This window comes from Rutidosis leptorrhynchoides, chromosome 2, assembly GCF_046630445.1.
Source record: "Rutidosis leptorrhynchoides isolate AG116_Rl617_1_P2 chromosome 2, CSIRO_AGI_Rlap_v1, whole genome shotgun sequence".
NCBI lineage: Eukaryota > Viridiplantae > Streptophyta > Magnoliopsida > Asterales > Asteraceae > Rutidosis > Rutidosis leptorrhynchoides.
The window spans coordinates 666,781,015-666,803,588 of NC_092334.1; the positions used below are offsets into that span (position 1 = coordinate 666,781,015).

General features: G+C 30.4%; 1 non-coding gene across 1 annotated transcript; it reads right to left on the minus strand.

Moving 5' to 3' along the window:
- Positions 1–22,218: 22,218 nt before the first annotated feature.
- LOC139895055 (small nucleolar RNA R71) lies at positions 22,219–22,325 on the minus strand. The gene has a single exon (XR_011775525.1). It is a non-coding gene; the product is annotated as a small nucleolar RNA R71 (small nucleolar RNA).
- Between the last annotated feature and the right edge of the window lie 249 nt (positions 22,326–22,574).

The window sequence follows — 22,574 nt, forward strand, 5'->3', positions numbered from 1 at the left end:
GAGATTAATTCCGATCAATACGAATACGACGGGGTCTTTATATGTTATCTAACATTTATGATTACTTATGCAATTAATCATTATTTATTTCATGCATACTAATGTTTATTCTTAAATTTATAATTTTAAAAGTTAAAATAAAAAAATAGTTTGTATTTTTATTAAAAGTAAATCTTAAAAGTTAAAATAAGAAAAAGTAGTTTGTACTTTTATTAAAAGTAAATCTTAAAAGTTAAAATACAAAAAGTAGTTTGTATTTTTATTAAAAGTAAATCTTAAAAGTTAAAATAAGAAAAAGTAGTTTGTATTTTTATTAAAAGTAAATCTTAAAAGATAAAATAAGAAAAAGTAGTTTGTATTTTTATTAAAAGTAAATCTTAAAAGTTAAAATAAGAAAAAAAATCTTGTCCTTTATATTACTCATACGCGTTTTGATATAGTGACTTTATTCGTTAACGTCAACTAATGACGTTACAACGGTCATATATACATAACGGTTGTTAACGTCAACTGACGACGTTACAACAACTATATTTTTCAAATATAAAATAAACATCTCCGTTTTCACATTTTCACAAATCAATCTTTATTTTTTAGATTACTACTCTCAAAAGGTTTTTGTAAAAATGATTCACACAAGGATGATTTTTCCTATTGTATTGGTCATATTAACTATCATCATTGTTGCTAATATACCACCGGGTGAACCTATATTCTATCCTGCCCTTGTGGTTTTATTATTTGTAATCATACCATTATTCTGTTGTTTGCTACTTATGAATTTAAAATGATTCTAATTTCATTTTATTATTTGTCTATGAATAGAAGTTGATTATGATTATAATTTATGTTATTCATCTTTTTGATAATAGAAAATGTCGAATTTGAAAAGGCTTAAATTTGCTCATTTAGAACAAGTGGGAACAACTACTTAACATGGGTTATGAATGTAGAAAAACATCTCGAATCAAACGATATTTTAGAAACCCTGAATGAAAATAACAATTATTCCGAACAAGAGAAAGCAATAGTAAGTATTTTTCTTAGCAAACATATTGACGAGTCCTTAGAATCTACATATTATATGATCGAAAATCCAAGTGTATTATGGAAAATACTCAAAGATAGATACGTTAATAATTATCAAAAAATAATAATAATAATAATAATAATAACGGTGATCCATGAAAGAATAAAATTAAAGATATTAGTAGACGCTCTTATAAGAATTCCGGAGATTCTTATTAATGATCTGGTAACGTGGATCATCAGTCTAGTATTTCTTGAATACATGAACATCTTGTTTAGCTCTACAAATAAGTCCCAAAAGAAAAGAAAACGAGAGTGAATCTGTTGACAAATCTTGATTAAATTAACCCTGAGCTACCTTGAGACTTGAATGGTTTGAATTTTCTAAGATGCCTAGTTTTTTTTATGTATCACTCATAAATAAATGGTTTTAGACCATAACGCATATGTTTTATTAAGTGTTATCTTTTATGTACTTCAGATTATAACTTGTTTGCAGGTAATATAATTTGATTATCTTGCTGAAATATAACTCATTATTTGCTTATCTTATTTGAAGTTTTAGTATGAATCCTGCAGAAATACAACATCAATTAAATGGTAAAGACCTATGTATTGCAGATAGTAGTAACATACACACTATGATCAAATCTAAGAAATATTTCATTGATTTAAATCAAATGAAGGAATTATAAATACTATACCAGCTCTTGCAAACTTGATATAAGAAACGAAAAAGGCAAAATTTCATATTACCAAATGGTACGAATTTTTTGGTAAACAATGTCTTGTTTTCTCCCAAATCAAAGAGAAATTTGTTAAGTTTCTCTGATATATATCATAGTGGATATGATTATCAGTCAATGATAATCGAAAATGAGAAATATCTATGTAGCACCGAAAAGCGCATAGGATTAAAAGCGCATATGATAAAAAGCGCATATGATGAAAAGCGCAGCGCATATGATTAAAAGCGCATATGATAAAAAGCGCATATGATGAAAAGCGCATCGCATATAATTAAAAGCGCATATAATGAAAAGTGCATATGACGAAAAGTGCAGCACATATGATTAAAAGCGCATATGGTGAAAATGATATATGATGAAAAGCACATATGGTGATTAATGAAAATCACATATGGTGATTAATGAAAAGCACATATAGTGATTAATGAAAAGCACATATAGTGATTAACGAAAAACACATATGGTGATTAATGAAAATCACATATGGTGATTAATGAAAAGCACATTGAGAAAGAATCACCAATATTTCTTGAAAGAATTCAAGGGAATATATATGGACCAATTCATCCATCATGTGGACCATTTTGATATTTCATGATTCTAATAGACGCATCTAGCGGATGGTCTCATATTTGTATGTTATCAAGCCGTAATATGGCATTTGCAAAGTTTCTTGCACAAATTATTAAATTGAGAACACATTATTCTGATTACACCATTAAAAGGATGAGACTTGATAATGCTGGTGAGTTAACATCTCAAGCATTTAATGATCATTATATATCTACAGGGATTGTTGTTGAACATCCAGTTGCTCATGTGCATACACAAAATTGGTTTAGCTGAATCAATAGATAAACGCTTACAGCTAATAACTAGACAATTGATAATGAGTACAAATCTCTCAATATTTATATGTGGACATGTAAATTTACATGCTGCGACATTAATTCGCATTATACCATGTGGAAGTCGTAAATATTTTCACTTAATACTTGATTTTGGCCAAGAGCCAAATATTTTCTACCTTAAAACATTGGTTGTGCAGTGTATGTTCCAATTGTATCACCACAACACAATAAAATGGTTCTTCAAAGAAAGATGATAATATATTTTGGATATAAAACATCTTCAATCATAAGATATATTGAACCCATGATGGGTGATGTTTTTACAGCACGTTTTGCTGATTGTCATTTTAATAAAACATTGTTCCCTAGATTAGGGGGAGAAATAAAAATAAAAAATAAAATGATGCTTCATGATGTGAACATCAATTAAGGTATATTGAACTCGCACAAAAGAATGTGAAACGAAAGTTCAAAAATAATGCATATGCAAGAACTTGCAAATTAATTACTTTATGCATTTACAGATATAAAAAAGTGACTAAATCATATATACCAGCGATAAATGCTCCAGCCCGAACTGAAATTCCAAAAGCTGGCAATAATGTCACTGTTGAGTCTTTGCCACGCATCAAACGTGGAAGATCAATTGGTTCCGAAGATAAAAATCCTCGAAAAGAAAATCAGCTGATAATGAGGTAAGAGAAAGTGTTCAAGAAGAACCACAAATCAATATTCCTTCTGCAGAGGATATTGATAAATGTAAATACATAAATTGCAATAAATTATGCAATATTATGGAACCGAAATGAAATGAAAAATCTTGATGAGATATTTTCATATAATGTTACAATGACATCATGAATAAAGATGATGATCTGGAACCAAAATCTGTCATTGAATATCAAAATAGACATGATTGAGCTCAACAGAAAGGAGCAATACGAGCTGAAATAGAATCACTCAATAAAAGAAAAGTTTTTGGATCAATCGTTATCACTTTTAAAGATGTGAAACGTATGGGATATAAATGAATTTTTATCCGAAAAAGAAATGTGCAAATGAAGATACAAGGCAAAACTAGACTTGTAACTCAAGGTTTCCCACAAAGACCAGAAATGAATTATGAGGAAAACTTATCCTTATGTAATGGATACAATTACTTATTAGATACTTAATCAACCTGGTAGTTACTTAAATGCATCTCATGGATGTTGTTACTACTTATCTATATGGATCACTTGATAGTGATATATATGAATATACCTGAAGGGTTTAAGGTATCAGAAACATCTAACGCAAAACCTAAAGAAATGTATTCCATTGAATCACAAAGATTTTTATATGGGTTGATACAATAGTATAACGGATTAAATGACTACTTGATAAAAAAAAAAGGGTATAAATATAAACTTATTTTGCACATATGTTTTATAAAAACAATGTTCGGATATGAGATCGTAGTTGTTTATGTCAATGTTCTTAACATCATATGAACAAATAAAGAGATCTATGAAATCATTCAACTTCTAAAGAATTATTTTGAAATGAAAGATCTTGAAAAAACCAAGTATTACCTTGGATTGCAAATTGAGCATATGCCTAATGGTTTACTTGTATATCAAACAACTTATACCGAAAAGATTTTAAAACATTTTTTTTTTTTAAAGACAAACTCATTGTTGTTAGATCACTCAATATTGACACTGATCTATTTCATCCCTGCGAAGATCATGAAAATTTTAACAGATCGGAAGTTCTATATTTTAGTGCAATTGAGGTTCTTATGTATCTTATAGATTATACAAGATCTGACATTTCTTTTGCAGTTAATTTGTTGACAAGGTTCAGCTCAGCCCCTACCAAAAGACATTGGAATGGGATCAAACACATATTTCGATACCTTCGAGGAACTACTGATTTAGGATTATTTTATTCTAACGAATCAAAACAAGATTTGGTTGGTTATGCAGATGCAGGTTATTTATCTGATCCACATAAAGCTAAATCTCAAAATGGATATGTATTCCTAAATGGAGGTACCGCAATATCATGGCGTTCTCAAAAACAAACACTTGTTGCAACATCATCAAATCATGCCGAAGTAATTGCATTACATGAAGCCAGTAGGGAATGTTTTTGGTTGAGATCAATGACACAACTCATTACTGATTCTTGTGGACTAGAACGCAATAAAAGTTCAACAACTATCTATGAAGATAATGTAGCTTGCATAACACAGATGAAAGAAGGGTATATCAAAAGTGACCGAACAAAACACATACCCCCTAGATTCTTCTCATACACTCAAAATCTCATTAAGGACAACCAGATTGAAATGAGATATGTTCAGTCCAAGCAAAAACTCTGCTGACCTTTTCACCAAAGCACTTCCAACTGCTATTTTCAGAACACACGTTCATAATATTGGCATGAGGCATGTTCAGAAGATGTAACAACTCAGGCGTTGCCTACTTGAGGGGGAGTCAACTCTATGCTGCACTCTTTTTCCCTTAGCTAAAGTTTTATCCCAAAGGGTTTTCTTTAGCAAGATTTTTAACGAGGCAGTACTAGTTATTCACTAATAAAATTATCATCCAAGGGGGAGTGTTATAAAAGTAATAATTGGATGATAATTTTATTATTATTATAGATATTGCATAGTATATTTTTTTGAGTATAAATAGGTGTGTTGAGTTAGAGTTTATGTGATGTATTTTTTTGGTTAACAAAAACACTCTCTCTCTCTAGATTCCAAATGCCACCAAACTCTTATTGTACATTTTTCTATAAATAAAAAACCAATTACTCATACCTTTTGTTCAACCTTTGTTTTCTCTGTTTTACAGTATCTCTATCTCTATATACCTTCTACAGTCAAGAACCACTAAAGGTAGTTATAAGCCTACTGAATTATAACAAAAATGAGAATATGATGATGTATTTACTCCGTAGTAGGCAATTTTTTACTACCTCCGTCTCATTCCAATAGGGCAGTATTCCATTTTGGGCTGTCCCATTCTGATAGTCCACTTCCATAAATAGAAAGGAAAGAAGATATTTCATTGGTGGATCTGGATAGAGAAGATATTTCATTGGTGGAGAAATGAAGTTAGTGGGATTTCCTAAAACTGCGTGTTTTTTGTCTGTGGACTATTGGAATGAGACGGAGGGAGTATTTTACTAGTGAAATTACCCGTGAAATCACTGGTTTGTTTAAACGAAACAATTTAATGACATATTTATTTTAATGACCCGTTTGACTAAGAAACTTGTCGTTATTTTTACAAATATATAGAGACATTTATTTTCACATACATATGTAAAGTAATTAATTTTGTAAAAAGAAACCATATTTGAATATCAATAATATAATAATTATAATTATAATTATTATATTAAAAGTATATAATAAATTAATAATAAAAAAGTCGTTCAAAGTTGAGTATTTATATTTTTAATAATAATAATAATAATAATTATTATTATTATTATTATTAATAAATGTCTTTTAAATTTTTTTTAAGAATTAAAATTACAATTAGAATTACGATTTTTTTTTTCACAGAACTTTTAAATAGTATGCTACAGTTGACAAATATTATTAAGTTGATCTTATACAAAACCGAGTGAGTATCAATTACTATAAAACCAATATTTGTGATTTCATTAGTTAAAAGGAAATAATTTACATCATGAATCACAAAGTAATACCTACAAAATCAAACAAATACAATCAATAAACCACAAACTTTAAAGCGGCTTTAAACCATGATGTACAGTTTCTCCACAATTTAATCATGATGTACCATGGTATTCACGATAGGTCTGGTCATATCCCAATCTGTACACCTACTCCACAATTTAAAGCGGCTTTAAACCGCGTTTAATCAGCTATAAATATAAGTAGAATGAATCAAATTAACATGTTAGTTTTTGCACCAGTACATCAACCATTTCATGACTAAATAAAAAACATAAGTACATCTTAACTAATCTTAAAAAGGTATAAAGAAAACTGTATGTGTTGTACACATGAAGTAAAGAGTTGTCTGTACCAGTTAACATCATATCTTAATTAAATCATCATCAAGGCACTCATCAATGGCTTGACATGTTTCAATAGCAACATTAATTAATATTTAGGGTCCACTTCTACGTTTCAATAGCTCATCCCACTATTCTGTACACAACATAGTTCATTGTCAAAAGCTCATAAAAAAAAGCAAAACAAAAACAAAAACTATCATCTTTTTGCATATCCCTTGACCCAGTAATGTAGCACACTTTTTACTTTCCCATACCCATACCCATTATGCATATCCCTTGACCCATTTAGGTTTTCAAAATGTCTATGACATCTAGTCATTCTAACTTACATCATCAGATGGGATTAGTGACTTTTAATTGACAGTTGCATACTATACTGATCAAATGGACATACCTAAACTAACACTTGATATAGTGTCATTAGGTTTAAGATACTAACACACACTACATTATAGTTATAGTCATAAATTATATCTATAATTATTATAATTATAACCATATGCATTCATAACTTGAAAGATATACCTTTTCTATTCATAGGAATGTTTGCAAACAAAAAAAAAATCAAACATGGACTATCCGTTTTTGTGCTTAAAAATAAAACCGTAACATGAAAATTCAAAAAGAATATACCTTGGGGGTATAAAGATCACAATATGCAGTCAGGAAGAGTGATCAGTAATGATGTTGGAAGTGTATATAAAGCACCCCACAAACGTAATATCTTCTCATTAAAAATAAAATTAAAACATGATGAGAAATGTCCTGCAAAAACCAATAAAGGATGGTAAGTTAAATAGCCATCACCCATTACACTTGTAAATGCAAACAAAAGTTTATTTGCTTTTGGTTAGAAGCTCCTCCCACTTACACTCAGTAGAGCAACATAACCATCAACAATATGCTATGTGTAGAGTATTAAAAATAGTCCTTAATCGTATGCTTACGGATCTCTTTCATTTCATTAAAAATATTTCACGCACTCACATAATCACATTATGGTTTATTGTAAGATGCTCTTAATCAATTAAATCACATAATCAACACACTTGTTAATATTTATTCCACACAAAACTTGACCCACTTAATATATGTCATCAGTTACAAACTTCACAAGGGACTTAAGAATATCCAAAGCCTTTAGTTATAAATCTAACACTATATAGCAAATAAAACACACATTAGTTTCAAAACCCATTAAGTAAAAGAATTCCTGAATAAATGACAATCATCTGTATGAAAATACAATATAAAACATCTCGCAAGAACTTACATAAGTTTGGGGCAATTGAGCAACCTATTTAGCCATCAGTTCACCTGATTTATAAAATTACACACAATTTAAATCATATAGAATGTAAGTTTTAAAAATATCATGATCGAACCAAAATCTTAAAAGATATTGAACATATAAACCACGAATTTGAACAACTAACACCATGAACAGCTCCATACTCTCCATATTGATCTTTATCCAAAACCTAAAAATAAAAATTCAAGAAGATAATGACTTTAATCCTAATGAAGAAAAAAATTAACCAATTTAATCACTACCATTGAAAACGCAGATGAAAAAATAATGATCAAGAAACCCATTTTAACCCTAACATAAAAATCAAACTTCTATAAACATAGATGTGGAAACATATATACCTAATTTGCGATTATATAAAACATCGTTGGTTGCAGACGCGACGATGGTGAAGGAGACGACAACAGCGGCAGTGTTGGTAGCACCAGCGGCAACGGCGGTGGTTCCAGACGAAAGTGCAGCAGTGTATATATATCTATGAATTATTTATTTATTTGAAACCCTAATTTTAGAACTGATAAGGTGTATAATTTTTTAATTGTACGTTTAAGTTTTTTAAATAAAATTAATTAGCCTTTATGACATCATCAAGATAGTTTAGATTTTTTTCTTTTTATTTTTAATTTTTTCTAAACAAAGAAATTAACCTAATTATGACATCATCATTTTAGCATTTTAATAGAAACTATAGATGATTTACGGTAGCATAATGCTAAATGTATAAGGAATTGGTATATCTGGTTATGGGCTGTGTTTTGCGTTCAGGCCCATATTTATCGTATATAATGAGAGTTTTACCTTTTGATTGTGAATAATATGACAATACTTTCATGTAATTTGTTGTGTTTACATGTATAAAAATCATGTAGCTTTTGTAGTTCATTGTCTTTTGTAGCTATCGTTTGAATCTAATCTTGAGTTTATAAGTTATCTTATGAAATACAAAATATCTTTTCGAAGCGTCAAGAGTGAGCAACGTTGCAACCACAAATTCCACTCAAGACACTAACACGTCGTAAATAGCCGTCTCCCCACATCTCGACGGTGTCACCGACTGGCGCTGCTCTCGAGACACTACTCATGCTATTTTCCATTTTTTTCATGTGACATGCAACTGGAACGCCCAGTGATAGAAGTATGAGGGGGAGAAGATACTATAAAATTAAAATTTGGTTTGGGCTTCAGGCCTAACTTTTGAGATTTTATGGGCCAATATTTTCAGATTATTTTGGTTTTTACTAAGTTGTTTTCTAATGAAGTTAAAAGTATTTTTACATTATTTATTATTTATTTTAGTTTGCCGAAGGTGCTTTTGATAGCAATTTTTTTTATTCATCAAACAGAAAGAGGAAGAAATTTCTCTACTTTTGAAGTGTTTCACATCGGGTGATGAAATGACTTCTCTTTACTTTATGATAGATAAAATATTGTCTACGTCTCATCTCCAACTCCACACATGTGGGATTGAATTTTGTTGGTATTGTTGTTGTTATTGTATTATTTGTTTTAGTTTTGAAATTATTTTTATTTTTAAAAAATAAAAATAAAAATTATTTTAAATCTACAAATTGCATCAGACACAAGTTAATCAAAAATAAGAAATGACCAAGATGTTTAATATTGGGAGTGGCGAGTCTAAGTTTTGACCCGTAGGATTACGGAAAACTACAAGTTTGAAAATTTTGTGTAGAAAATACGCTTTAAAATGTGTAGGAAAAGAAAAAAAGAAGAAACAAAAGAAAAAAAATATGTATATGATACCAATAAACTTGACTACATGACCCCACATATTTTTTGAATTTATAGCTTTCATTCAAATTGTATAGAAAACCACTAAATTTAACTAGTCCGACCTCATATATATTTTGAATATGTAGTTTTTTAAAGTAAACTATCATTTAAAATAACATTCAAATATAGTGTAACTAGTACAGGGAAAAAAATCAGGTCCCCATTGAGTTTGGTTTCTGAAATCGCCATTGAATATTGAGTAACTTAATACGTAGTTAGTCACTTTGTTTAGATTCTTCGATGTCAACATTAAAAATTCTCAATTTCTTACCATACATTAGTCTTTCAACTGGCACAAACATGTTGAAAAGCTCTTATTGGTTACCCATTATAGAGAAAATCAAAGAAAGGTTGTTTCATTTGAAATCAAAAACTTTATCTTATAGTGATCGCTTTGGAAAAATTAAGTGTCATAATTTTCTGTACATTATAGATTTGATGAGATAATGATTTAGTTTCTTAATAGGATTAGAATTCCTTTTTGTACTTATCCCTAAAACTCTATAAATAAGGAGTTCTTGAAGTGAAAGACACTGTGTCTCCTGCAAGGAATACCTCGATCTCTTGAGATCGTCTAAGTTGTACGTTTATTTGATCAATACATACGAAAAATTAGAAATATTCTTCGTGTTTATCATTTCCGCACTAAATAATGTTTAATTCTTTTGCTTGAATGACAAAACGAGGTATATCATTTGGTATCAGAGCAGGATCTACAAACTTTTGTGACTAGTCATTTTCGACCAAAAGGGTTCTTTTTGAAGAAAAATTGTTTTTTGCTTCGTCATCTTATGCACAACAGTTTTAAAATAATCATAACTTATTCGTAACCGCTCAATCTTCACAAAATTTAGGCAAAAGGTTCACAACAAAATGAAGTACATTACCGGTGGAAATATCGATCAATGCTTTGGCTAGAGAGATACTCCTTCCATCCCATAATAAGTGTCATGTTTTGACTTTTCAAAATCTTTTCTTTTCAACATTGATGTCGAATATCTTTGTTTGTTTTACATAATAGTTGATGAAACATATACCAATAAATAGTATATTTAAAACCAAATCAACTCATATATAGTTTTTTATCAAATATTATACAATACAATAAATATATTTATAGTCAAAGTTGAGAAATAAAGACTTTAAAAAGTCAAAACATGACACTTATTGTGGGACGGAGGAAGTAATAGTTTTCAAAATTAGAAACATACATTGAATGGTTTTTCGGTGCAGTTTCAGTAATATAATTACTAAATGTTCGGTATCATCTATAAATTTGATTTTTGGATATGTTATTGATTACATATAGACGGACTTTGTGTAAAGATTTGATCATGATTGGATGTTTCTACAAAAATATATGAATTTTTGAAATCACAGCTATGAATTTTGAAATCACAGTAGTCTGCTTGTGTTTCATTTTGCACAGATGTTTAAAATGATAGTTGTGTCTTCGTTAACCGTTGGATCACCATTATATTGGAATATGTGGTTAACGACACAATGATATCGGTGGTGTAAAAATTTGAGCCCGATCTGAAGTGTTTACAAGGAGATATACATGTTTTCGTATGTTGAAAATTCTGAGGCTGAAAACTCAAACTCAAGAGTCATATTCAAATCTGAGTATGAAGTTTAGACTAAACGATCGGATTCAAACATAAACACAATATCAGACTCAAGTTCATACATTAAAGTTCAGATTCGTACTTCAGTTTCACACGAACTTATACTCGGCAGAAGCAAACTTACACGAGATCAAACCGAAGGACTTCAGACTCAAGGAATCCATACTCAATTCAGGTCTGACACATTGGAGTTCACCCCAAACGAACTCGGATTTAAAAGAGGTCATCCCCAAAGAATAAGAACATATGTTAGCTCAATTTCAATCAACATTTTTAAAGCAGAGGATGGAGATTTAATTAATAAGTTCAAACTTTTTACGTTTTGGGTTGACATGGTTCTTATGCTTATGTTCAAGTTATGATGCGGAATTGACCACGAGCTTATAATTCCTGATTGAAAAACTTGGATTAAAATTGAACACATATCCGTTCATGTTTAATTCTCAAGTATGCTCTTCTTTAAAGGGTTATTTCAGGAGCATATCAACTGGTAATGCTTTTAAATTCCCTATAAGGATGTTTACAAAACCAGTTCAGAAATCACTCTCCTAGTCAACAAATGTCCTAGGGTCAGCTTACGACAATTGGATCAGTATGTGAAGCTTCTTATTCGATGTGGGAAGCTTTGGCGTCCACCAGAATGATGAACAACAATGTAATTTGGGATCCTTTCAGTTTGAGTTTGATTAAAATATGATCTACTCAGATTGGATGGATGTTTTAGAGTTTATTTGCAAGAATAAATTTGACGTCTTTGATGGCTAACCAAATCGGAAGACAACCCATCACGGGTTGTTATAACTTAATGTCAAGGCAGCTTTAAACGAAGATATGGTTAAAATTGGATGAAGACTAAGTTCCATTTAGTTGGGTTTTATCTGGTTGAGTTTACTCAGCATTAAAGGGTAAGAAGATGGTGCATCTTAAGAATAAGTTGGGTCATATATGAAGAGCCAGCAAAATAAAGAGCCAACACAATGTTTAAATAAGCTCAATGAAGGACCAACACCAAATTGAACCAGCTCAAAGAAAGCTCATGATATACTTTGCAAAAGAACTAACATAAGATGTTAGTTAAACTAACAGAAGAACCAACAGATGATGTTAGTTCAACCAGCAGAAGTTGTCAGTTCAACCAGCAGAAGAACCTAAATTTACTGAGCACGATAGAGCTTTAGTTCACTAAGCACATGGGAGTCTTAGTTTAATCAACACGAGTTTTACTTAGCTACAAACTAGTTTACTTAGCCCGATGGAACCTGGTACACTCAACTATTATATTAATGTGAGACCAGCCCTAATCTTTGATGGATCCTTTCAGTTTGAGTTTGATTAAAATATGATCTAATCAGATTGGATGGATGTTCTAGAGTTTATTTGCAGGAATAAAGTTTTGACGTGTTCAATGGCTAACCAGCCATAAAGATAAACCCATACGGGTTGTTATAACTTAATGTCAAGGCAGCATTAAACGAAGATCTGGTTAAAATGGTATGAAGACTAAGTTCATTCAGTTGGGTTTGATCTGGTTAAGTTTTCTCAAAATTGAAGGGTAAGAAGATGGTGCATCTTAAGAATGAGCTGAGTCATGAATGAAGAGCCAACACAACGAAGAGCCAACACGATGTTTAAATCAGCTCAATGAAGGACCAACACCAAATTAAACCAGCTCAAAGAAAGTTCATGATTTACTTTGCAAACAAACCAACAAAAGATGTTTGTTTAACTAGAAGATAATGTTAGTTCAACCAGCAGAGGAACCAACAGAAGATATTAGTTCAACCAGCAGAAGTTTTCAGTTCAACCAGCAGAAGAACCTAAATTTACTGAGCATGATAGATCTTTAGTTCACTCAGCACAAGGGAGTCTTAGTTCAATCAGCACGAGTTTACTTTGTCAACAAACTACTTTACTTAGCCCGATGGATCCTAGTTAACTCAACTCTTATATCAATGTGAGACAAGCCATAACCGTTGATGGTCTTGGAATTTAATGATCTCCTATCTCTGAATGTTCAGACCAACCAGCTCGAGACGATTAAGTTCGACTAGCCAGCTTTTAACGATGGAGACCTGCCAGCTGTACAATCTTTTACGAGCAATTATACTTTAAAAACATTTGAAACTATGTAAGTTCGATAATCAGCTCAAGGCATGTGCTTAACACGTGTGTGGCTGATTCTAGAATGTTGCGCTGTCTAAGGAAGATTCTCATCTATCATTGGCTGCTTTTTATCATGGGAGAAGCATTACAAAGTGACAGTCTTTTTTCAGATTTTGTCTTTAATTTTTATTGGCTAAATGTGGGTGCTTGTACCATTTTGTCTCTTTTTTCTTTTTATGCTTTTGTCTTATTTAGAATAGCTGGTATTTTTCTCTATAAATAGAGGCTCTTTATCATTGTAAAACTAAGTTGATGAATGAAAAAATAGAGCTTATCTATTTACTAAAAATCTTTGCGTCTTTACGAATCTTTGATTTCGGTGACTACGAGTGATTTTCTAATTCGTGTTTGTGGTGTTTCTTTATCAAACAGTATGGTGAAATTCCAAATCTTCATATATGAGTTTATAGTTGTGATGGAATCTTGATAATGCTAAAAACGAACATATATTTCATAGCATTATCCTTCAAGAAAGACAAGCTTTTAGTTGCAATTGTTCTAATTTCAAGTAATTATCGTTTAAATAATAAAAGGTGAAGACAAAAGACATATTCGACGATTTGAAGACGCAAATGACCAAAAAGCTAAAAAGTACAAAGTACAATTCAAGTGGTTCGATTTATTGATGAGAAACGTCTCAAAATTACAAAAGTACAAGCCGCAAAACGCAAAGTACAAGATATTAAATTATACGAAAAGGCGTTCGAAAATCCGGAACCGAGACATGAACCAACTTTCAACGCTCGACGCAACGGAGCTGAAAGTACAAGTCAACTATGCACAACAATATAATATAATATTTAAATAATTCATAATAAGAATAATAATAAATAATAAAAAGTTGTTAATTGAGCATAGTTAAGAGGTCATAAGTGAAAATTTCAAATTAATCATTTGCCTATAAAACGAGACTACGGAGTAATGAAAGATACACCTTTTCTATTTTCTAAATCTCTTACTCTCTCAATATATTTATATTAATATTATAATTTTAATATTAAAGTTTAATAAAAATAAGGTTATGTTAGCGAATGTTTTAAGTTTGTAAGTCGAAACTCTGTCCGTGTAACACTACTCTATTAATACTCATTGTAAGTTATGTTTAAATTATTTTTATTAATGTTTCGTAGCTAAGTTAATATTATGCTTATTTAAGCCGAAGTAATCGTGATGTTAGACTAAATATTAAAGACGGGATAATTGGGTTTTGGACCATAATTGGGGTTTGGACAAAAGATCGACACTTGTGGAAATTAGACTATGGGCTATTAATGGGCTTTATATTAACTAAACGATACCTCGTTAATTTAATATAAAGGTTATGATTTGACGTATCTATATATAACCACATACGCTTAATCGGGTACGATGAGCGGGATATTTATAAGTACGAATTATTGTTCATTTGACCGGACACGGGGATGATTTAATAGTTACTAGACTCATTAAAACAGGGGTAGATTACATTCAAGGGTAATTGGTGTAATTGTTAACAAAATATTAAAACCTTGGATTATACACAGTCGATAACCTGGTGTATTTATTAAACAAAGTATTAAGACCTTGTTACAGTTCGAATCCCCAATTAGTTGGAATATTTGACTTCGGGTATAAGGATAATTTGACGAAGACACTCGCACTTTATAATTATGACCGATGGACTATTATGGACAAAACCGTATGGACATATCGAAAAATCCAGGACAACGGACAATTAACCCATGGTAATAAATTAAAATCAACACGTCGAACATCATGATTACGGAAGTTTAAATAAGCATAATTCCTTTATTTTATATCTCATCGTACTTTTATTTACTGTCATTTTATTTATCGCACTTTTAATTTTTTGTACTTTTAATTATCGTCATTTACTTTACACTTTAAATTAAGTTATATTTTGCATTAGGTTTTAATTGTGACTTAAGTTTTAAAATCGACCAACCGGTCATTAAACGGTAAAAACCCCCAAAGTTACCTATAATTACTATATATCACTAAATCTAGTTTAACTACTTAATTAACTAATTTGACCTAGTAAGACACCCAATAATAGTGTCCACGGATCGACCTCCCGGACTTTACCTTAGCTATATTATTACACGATAGGTATACTTGCCTTTTGTGTTTTAGTTTAATTTAGGTGATTTTCTGTAGTAAATAAATATAAAACTGATAGCCGTTTCATACACACCCTCTAGAACACATCAAGTTTTTGGCGCCGCTGCCGGGGACACTTTTTGTGTCTTCACGGGGTATTTAAGTTTTTTTTTTTTTTAGTTTTTGATTGATTAAAGATATATTAATTTAAATATAATAATTTAATAAATATAATAATATAATAATATTGAAATAAAATATAATAATATAATAATATTGAAATAAAATATAATAATATAATAATAATTTTGAATAATCGTAAAGTTTTAAAAAGTCGTATTTATTAAATACTTCAGGGGTATATTATGTAACTTATAATTAATAATTTCTATCATGTCGTTTTCATGTGAATAGTAAATTAATTAATTTGGTTTTATTTACTATTCAGGAATAGTAAATGAGTTAAAAAAAAAGTTTTTTAAAAAAATAATAAAAACAAAATTTATTAATTTCGTGAAAAAAAGAAAAAAAATTAAAAAAAAAAATTTAAAAATCCTTAAAAAAGATATATTAAAATCGTTAAAAAAAATTTAAAAATAAACTTTTTTTTAAAAAAAAAATTTTTTAAAAAAATATATATATATTTTTAAGATTTTGTCTATAAAATTAAAAAAAATATTTATTTTAAGTTTTATTACCTTTAGATTTTTAGACTCTAGTTACAACTTTTAGTATTAAGTTTAGTTTTGCCATAGTTATTTTTATACTTTTAGATTTTTAGGCTTTACCGTAAAATCCCTTAAGTGCTTTTTCTTTAGACTAAGATTTAAGTGGCTTAAAATTTTGCTACGCAGTGTTAAAATTTTAGTATCATTTTAAGTAATTGCCGTTTTTCGTTTAAAATCCCTTTTAAGTTTCTACGCGCTACTTTCTTATTTTTATTTTTCGACCTTTTATTTTTTCGACGTTTTTCGACGCAATCTTTTTCTTTCTTATTTCTCGACGCTCTAGTTTTTAGGACATAGAATTTTCTATTTCTTCTCTAAAATTTCAAACGAAAAATTATTTTAAGCGATTAAATTGATAGACATCTAAATTTTCTGGTTCGTAGTAATAGTTGGATTTGTTAGTGGCGAGTTGTGGGCTTCCGATTTAAAGGGTCCTGGCTACCTGCTGCATCTATTGGCTATTCGAAACGTGGGCAAAAGCAGAAAAGTCTATTTAATTTGATAACTTATATAATTTTTATTTTTATAACTAATAGGATATTCAGTGAATGCACCGAGCAAAACGTTCACCACCTTTTGTACGTTCACCACCTGTAACCAGATCAAGACATCTAGCAAATATTGTCGCCGTTGATTTTTCTTTAGAATCGTCATCCAGTCGACCAAGTACTCCAATTTAAATTTCCGATAATCCATTTTTTGAACCCGACCTCACAATTGAGAATCCGGAAGATATTCAGGGACAATTTAGAGATCCTGAACCATTAATCTTTCCTCCGGAACCACCAATCATTCAAACAGAGATTGTCGAAGAACAACCAATTAAATCAGAATCCTCTAGTGATTCAGATTCAACAAATTCAATCATGAAAAATCTGGAACCTCTAAGTATGGAAGACCGAATGAGAGCTAAACGCACTGGCCAAGGTCACGCAATTACTCAACCAGACATAAATGCGCCAGATTATGAAATCAAAGGACAAATCCTACACATGGTAACTAATCAATGCCAATTTAGTGGTGCGCCGAAGGAAGATCCAAACGAACATCTTCGTACTTTTAATAGGATCTGCACTCTATTTAAAATTCGAGAAGTTGAGGATGAATAGATATATCTCATGTTATTTCCCTGGACTTTAAAGGGAGAAGCCAAAGATTGGTTAGAATCGTTACCTGAAGGGGCGATTGATACATGGGACGTTTTAGTTGAAAATTTTCTTAAACAATTCTTTCCGGCATCTAAAACCGTGAGACTTCAAGGAGAAATTGTTACGTTCACACAAAAGCCAAATGAAACTCTGTATGAGGCGTGGACAAGATTTGGAAAGTTATTGAGAGGATGTCCGCAACATGGTTTAGACACTTATCAAATAGTACAAATATTCTACCAAGGATGCGACATCACTACAAGGAAAGACATCGATATATCAACTGGTGGTTCCATTATGAAGAAAACAGCAACTGACGCTTACAAAATTATTGATAACACTGCTTCCCACTCACATGAGTGGCACCAAGAAAAAGATATCGTTAGATCATCTAAAGCAGCTAGAGCCGATTCTAGCCATGACTTCGATTGCATTTCTGCAAAGATAGATGCTGTCGAGAGACGAATGGAAAAGATGACTAAAGATATTCACTCAATAGGAATTAGTTGTGAGCAGTGTTGATAATGCTAAAAACGAACATATATTTCATAGCATTATCCCTCAAGAAAGACAAGCTTTTAGTTGCAATTGTTCTATTTACAAGTGATATTCGTTTAAATAATAAAAGGTGAAGACAAAAGACAGATTCGACGAATTAAAGACGCAAACGACCAAAAAGCTCAAAAGTACAAAATACAATCAAAGAGGTTTCAATTATTGATGAGAAACGTCTCAAAATTACAAGAGTACAAGATTCGAAACACAAAATACAAGATATTAAATTGTACGCAAGGACGATCGAAAATCCGGAACAGGGACCAGAGTCAACTCTCAACGCTCGACGCAACGGACTAAAAATTACAAGTCAACTATGCACATAAATAAAATATAATATTTAAATAATTCTTATAATTATTTATATATTATTATTTATAAACCGTCGGCAAACTAAAAAACAAAGACATGTGAGCCTCCCCAGCTGGCCATGCGATCGCATGAGCTGAAGGAGCAAAACTCATGCGATCGCATGAGCCTTTTTTCCAGGCCTGTCCTATAAAGTTCGCGAGTTTTGGACTCAAAAACACATCTTTTTCTCCTCATTCATCATACGATATATATAAATATATATATATATGTATATATATATATATGTATATATATATATATATATATATATATATATATATATATATATATATATATGTATATATATATATATGTGGTTATATATATATATATATATATATATATATATATATATATATTATATTTTAATTTTAATTTTAATTTTAATTCTAATAATAAGGGTATGTTAGCGAATGTTGTAAGGGTGTAAGTCGAAATTCTGTCCGTGTAACGCTACGCTATTTTTAATCATTTTAAGTTATGTTCAACCTTTTTAATTTAATGTCTCGTAGCTAAGTTATTATTATGCTTATTTAATACCGAAGTAATCATGATGTTGGGCTAAAAATATTAAAATTGAGTAATTGGGCTTTGCACCATAATTGGGGTTTGGACAAAAGAACGACACTTGTAGAAATTAGACTATGAGCTATTAATGGGCTTTATACTTGTTTAACTAAATGATAGTTTGTTAATTTTAATATAAAGATTTACAATTGGACGTCCCTATAAATAACCATATACACTCGATCGGACACGATGGGCGGGATATTTATATGTACGAATAATCGTTAATTTAACCGGACACGGGAATGGATTAATAGTCTATGCAATTATTAAAACAGGGGTGAAATTATGTACAAGGACACTTGGCATAATTGATAACAAAGTATTAAAACCTTGGGTTACACGCAGTCGATATTCTGGTGTAATTATCAAATAAAGTATTAAGACCTTGTTACAGTTTAAGTCCCCAATTACTTGGAATATTTGACTTCGGGTATAAGGATAATTTGACGAGGACACTAGCACTTTATATTTATGACTGATGGACTGTTATGGACAAAAACCAGACGGACATATTAAATAATCCAGGACAAAGGACAATTAACCCATGGGCATAAAAATAAAAATCAACACGTCAAACATCATGATTACGGAAGTTTAAATAAGCATAATTCCTTTTATTTTCATATTTAATTGCACTTCTAATTATTGCACTTTTATTTATTGTTATTGTATTTAATTGCACTTTTAATTATCGTACTTTTTAATTATCGAAATTTTATTTTATCGCAATTTCATTTATCGCAATTTCATTATCATTATTTACTTTACTTTTTAAATTAAGTCTTTTCTTTATTTAATATTTTACATTAGGTTTTAACTGCGACTAAAGTTTTAAAAATCGACAAACCGGTCATTAAACGGTAAAAACCCCCTTTTATAATAATAATATTACTTATATATATATTTGTATTTTTATAATTTAAACTAATATAGCGTTAAGCTTTGTTTAAAAGATTTTCCTGTGGAACGAACCGGACTTACTAAAAACTACACTACTGTACGATTAGGTACAATGCATATAAGTGTTGTAGCAATGTTTAAGTATATCCATTCTATAAATAAATAAATAACTTGTATAAAATTGTATCGTATTTAATAGTTTTTCCTAGTAAAATATAAGCTATTTCATATACACCTCGCATAACATCAAGTATTTTTGGCGCCGCTACCGGGGAACAATTCTGCTAAAACGCCGGAAGCGCAACGCTATATATATAAAAAAAAGATTTTTATTAATTTTTAGTTTACTTTTGTAAAAAAAAACGCTTTTGTAAAAATACGTTTTAAATATTCGAAAATATAAAAAGAAAACAAAAATATAAATATTTTTAAGAGTTTGTTAAATATTTAAGTTCTATAAAAGTTTCTTTATCTTTATTTTATAAAAATATAAGTTTTATTTAATTTATATAAATATATTATAAATATATAAATCAGCAAAACAGAAAAAAAAATATATAAAAAATAAAAACACTCGAGTCCAGTACTGTAGCAGCCCAGTCACTGGCCCGAAACCCTAGCTCATGCGATCGCATGAGTCCGAAGGCAATTTCTCATGCGATCGCATGAGAGTGTCTGACACGCCAAACAACCCTAATTCTGTAATTATTACGAAGTAATTATTATTATTATTATTATTTAAATTAAACCCTAATTAGGATATTATTATTATATAATTTAGTTTTTATTATTATTTTGTATATTTAGTTTAATTAGTTTAATTAAATTATAAAATTAATAGTTTTATAAAATAAATAATCTAAAAATAATATTTTTATAAAAATTGTACTTTTTACAAATTCTAGTATATTTTTATATTTTGTACTTCTTTTTATTTGTTTTAGCGTAATATTTGTATTTTTCGCTCGTTTTTAGTTTTAAGATATAGTTTTTGCCATAGTTATTTTTATTTCTAGATTTTTAGGCTTTGCCGTAAAATCCCTTAAATGCTTTTTCTTTAGACTAAGATTTAGGTGCTTTAGAATTTTGCGACGCTGTTTTTAGTTTCTAGTACCATTTTAAGATATTGCCATTTGGGATATAGTATTTCTTTTAAGCTTTAATATTTTTAGACGCAACTTTTAATTTTTAGTTTTTAGTGCCTTTTTAAGTTTAGACGCGCTACTTTCTTATTTTTATTTTTTCGACGTTTTTCGACGCGCTTTTTTTCTCTCTTATTTCTCGCCATTCTAGTTTTTAGGACTTAGAATTTTCTCTATTTCTTATCTAATATTTCTTTAAATTTCAAACGAAAAATTATTTTAAGCGGTTAAATTGATAGACATCAAAATTTTCTGGTTCGTAGTAATAGTTGGATTTGTACGTGGACCGGGTTATTGGAGCCAAACAGTACTCAATTATATTGAGACCAAACGAATCCTGCCCCTCTGCTGCATCTTTTGACTATTCGAAACGTGGGCAAAATCAGAAAAGTCTATTAATTTGATAACTTATATAATTTTTCTTATTTTTATAACTAATAGGATATTCAGTGAATGCACCGAGCAAAACGTTCACCACCTTTTGTACGTTCACCACCTGTAACTCGATCAAGACATCTAGCAAATATTGTCGCCGTTGATTTTTCTTTAGAATGGTCATCCAGTCGACCAAGTACTCCAATTCAAATTTCCGATAATCCATTTTTTGAACCCGACCTCACAATTGAGAATCCGGAGAATATTCAGGGACAATTCATAGATCCTGAACCATTAATCTTTCCTCAAGAACCACCAATCATTCAAACAGAGATTATTGAGGAACCAACCATTAAATCATAATCCTCTAGTGATTCAGATTCAACAAATTCAATCATGGAAAATCTGGAACCTCTAAGTATGGAAGACCGAATGAGAGCTAAACGCACTGGCCAAGGTACGCAATTACTCATCCAGACATTAATGCGCCAGATTATGAAATCAAAGGACAAATTCTACACATGGTGACTAATCAATGCCAATTTAGTGGTGCGCCAAAGGAAGATCCAAATGAACATCTTCGTACCTTTAATAGGATCTGCACTCTATTTAAAATAAGAGAAGTTGAGGATGAACAGATATATCTCATGTTATTTCCCTGGACTTTAAAGGGAGAAGCCAAAGATTGGTTAGAATCATTACCTGAAGGGGCAATTGATACATGGGACGTTTTAGTTGAAAAATTTCTTAAATAATTCTTTCCGGCATCTAAAGCCGTGAGACTTCAAGGAGAAATTGTTACGTTCACACAGAAGCCAAATGAAACTCTATATGAAGCATGGACAAGATTTGGAAAGTTGTTAAGAGGATGTCCGCAACATGGTTTAGACACCTGTCAAATAGTACAAATATTCTACCAAGGATGCGACATCACTACAAGGAAAGACATAGATATAGCAGCTGGTGGTTCCATTATGAAGAAAACCGAAACTGACGCTTATAAGATTATTGATAACACTGCTTCCCACTCACATGAGTGGCACCAAGAAAAAGATATCGTTAGATCATCTAAAGCAGCTAGAGCAGATTCTAGCCATGACTTAGATTCCATTTCCGCAAAGATAGATGCTGTCGA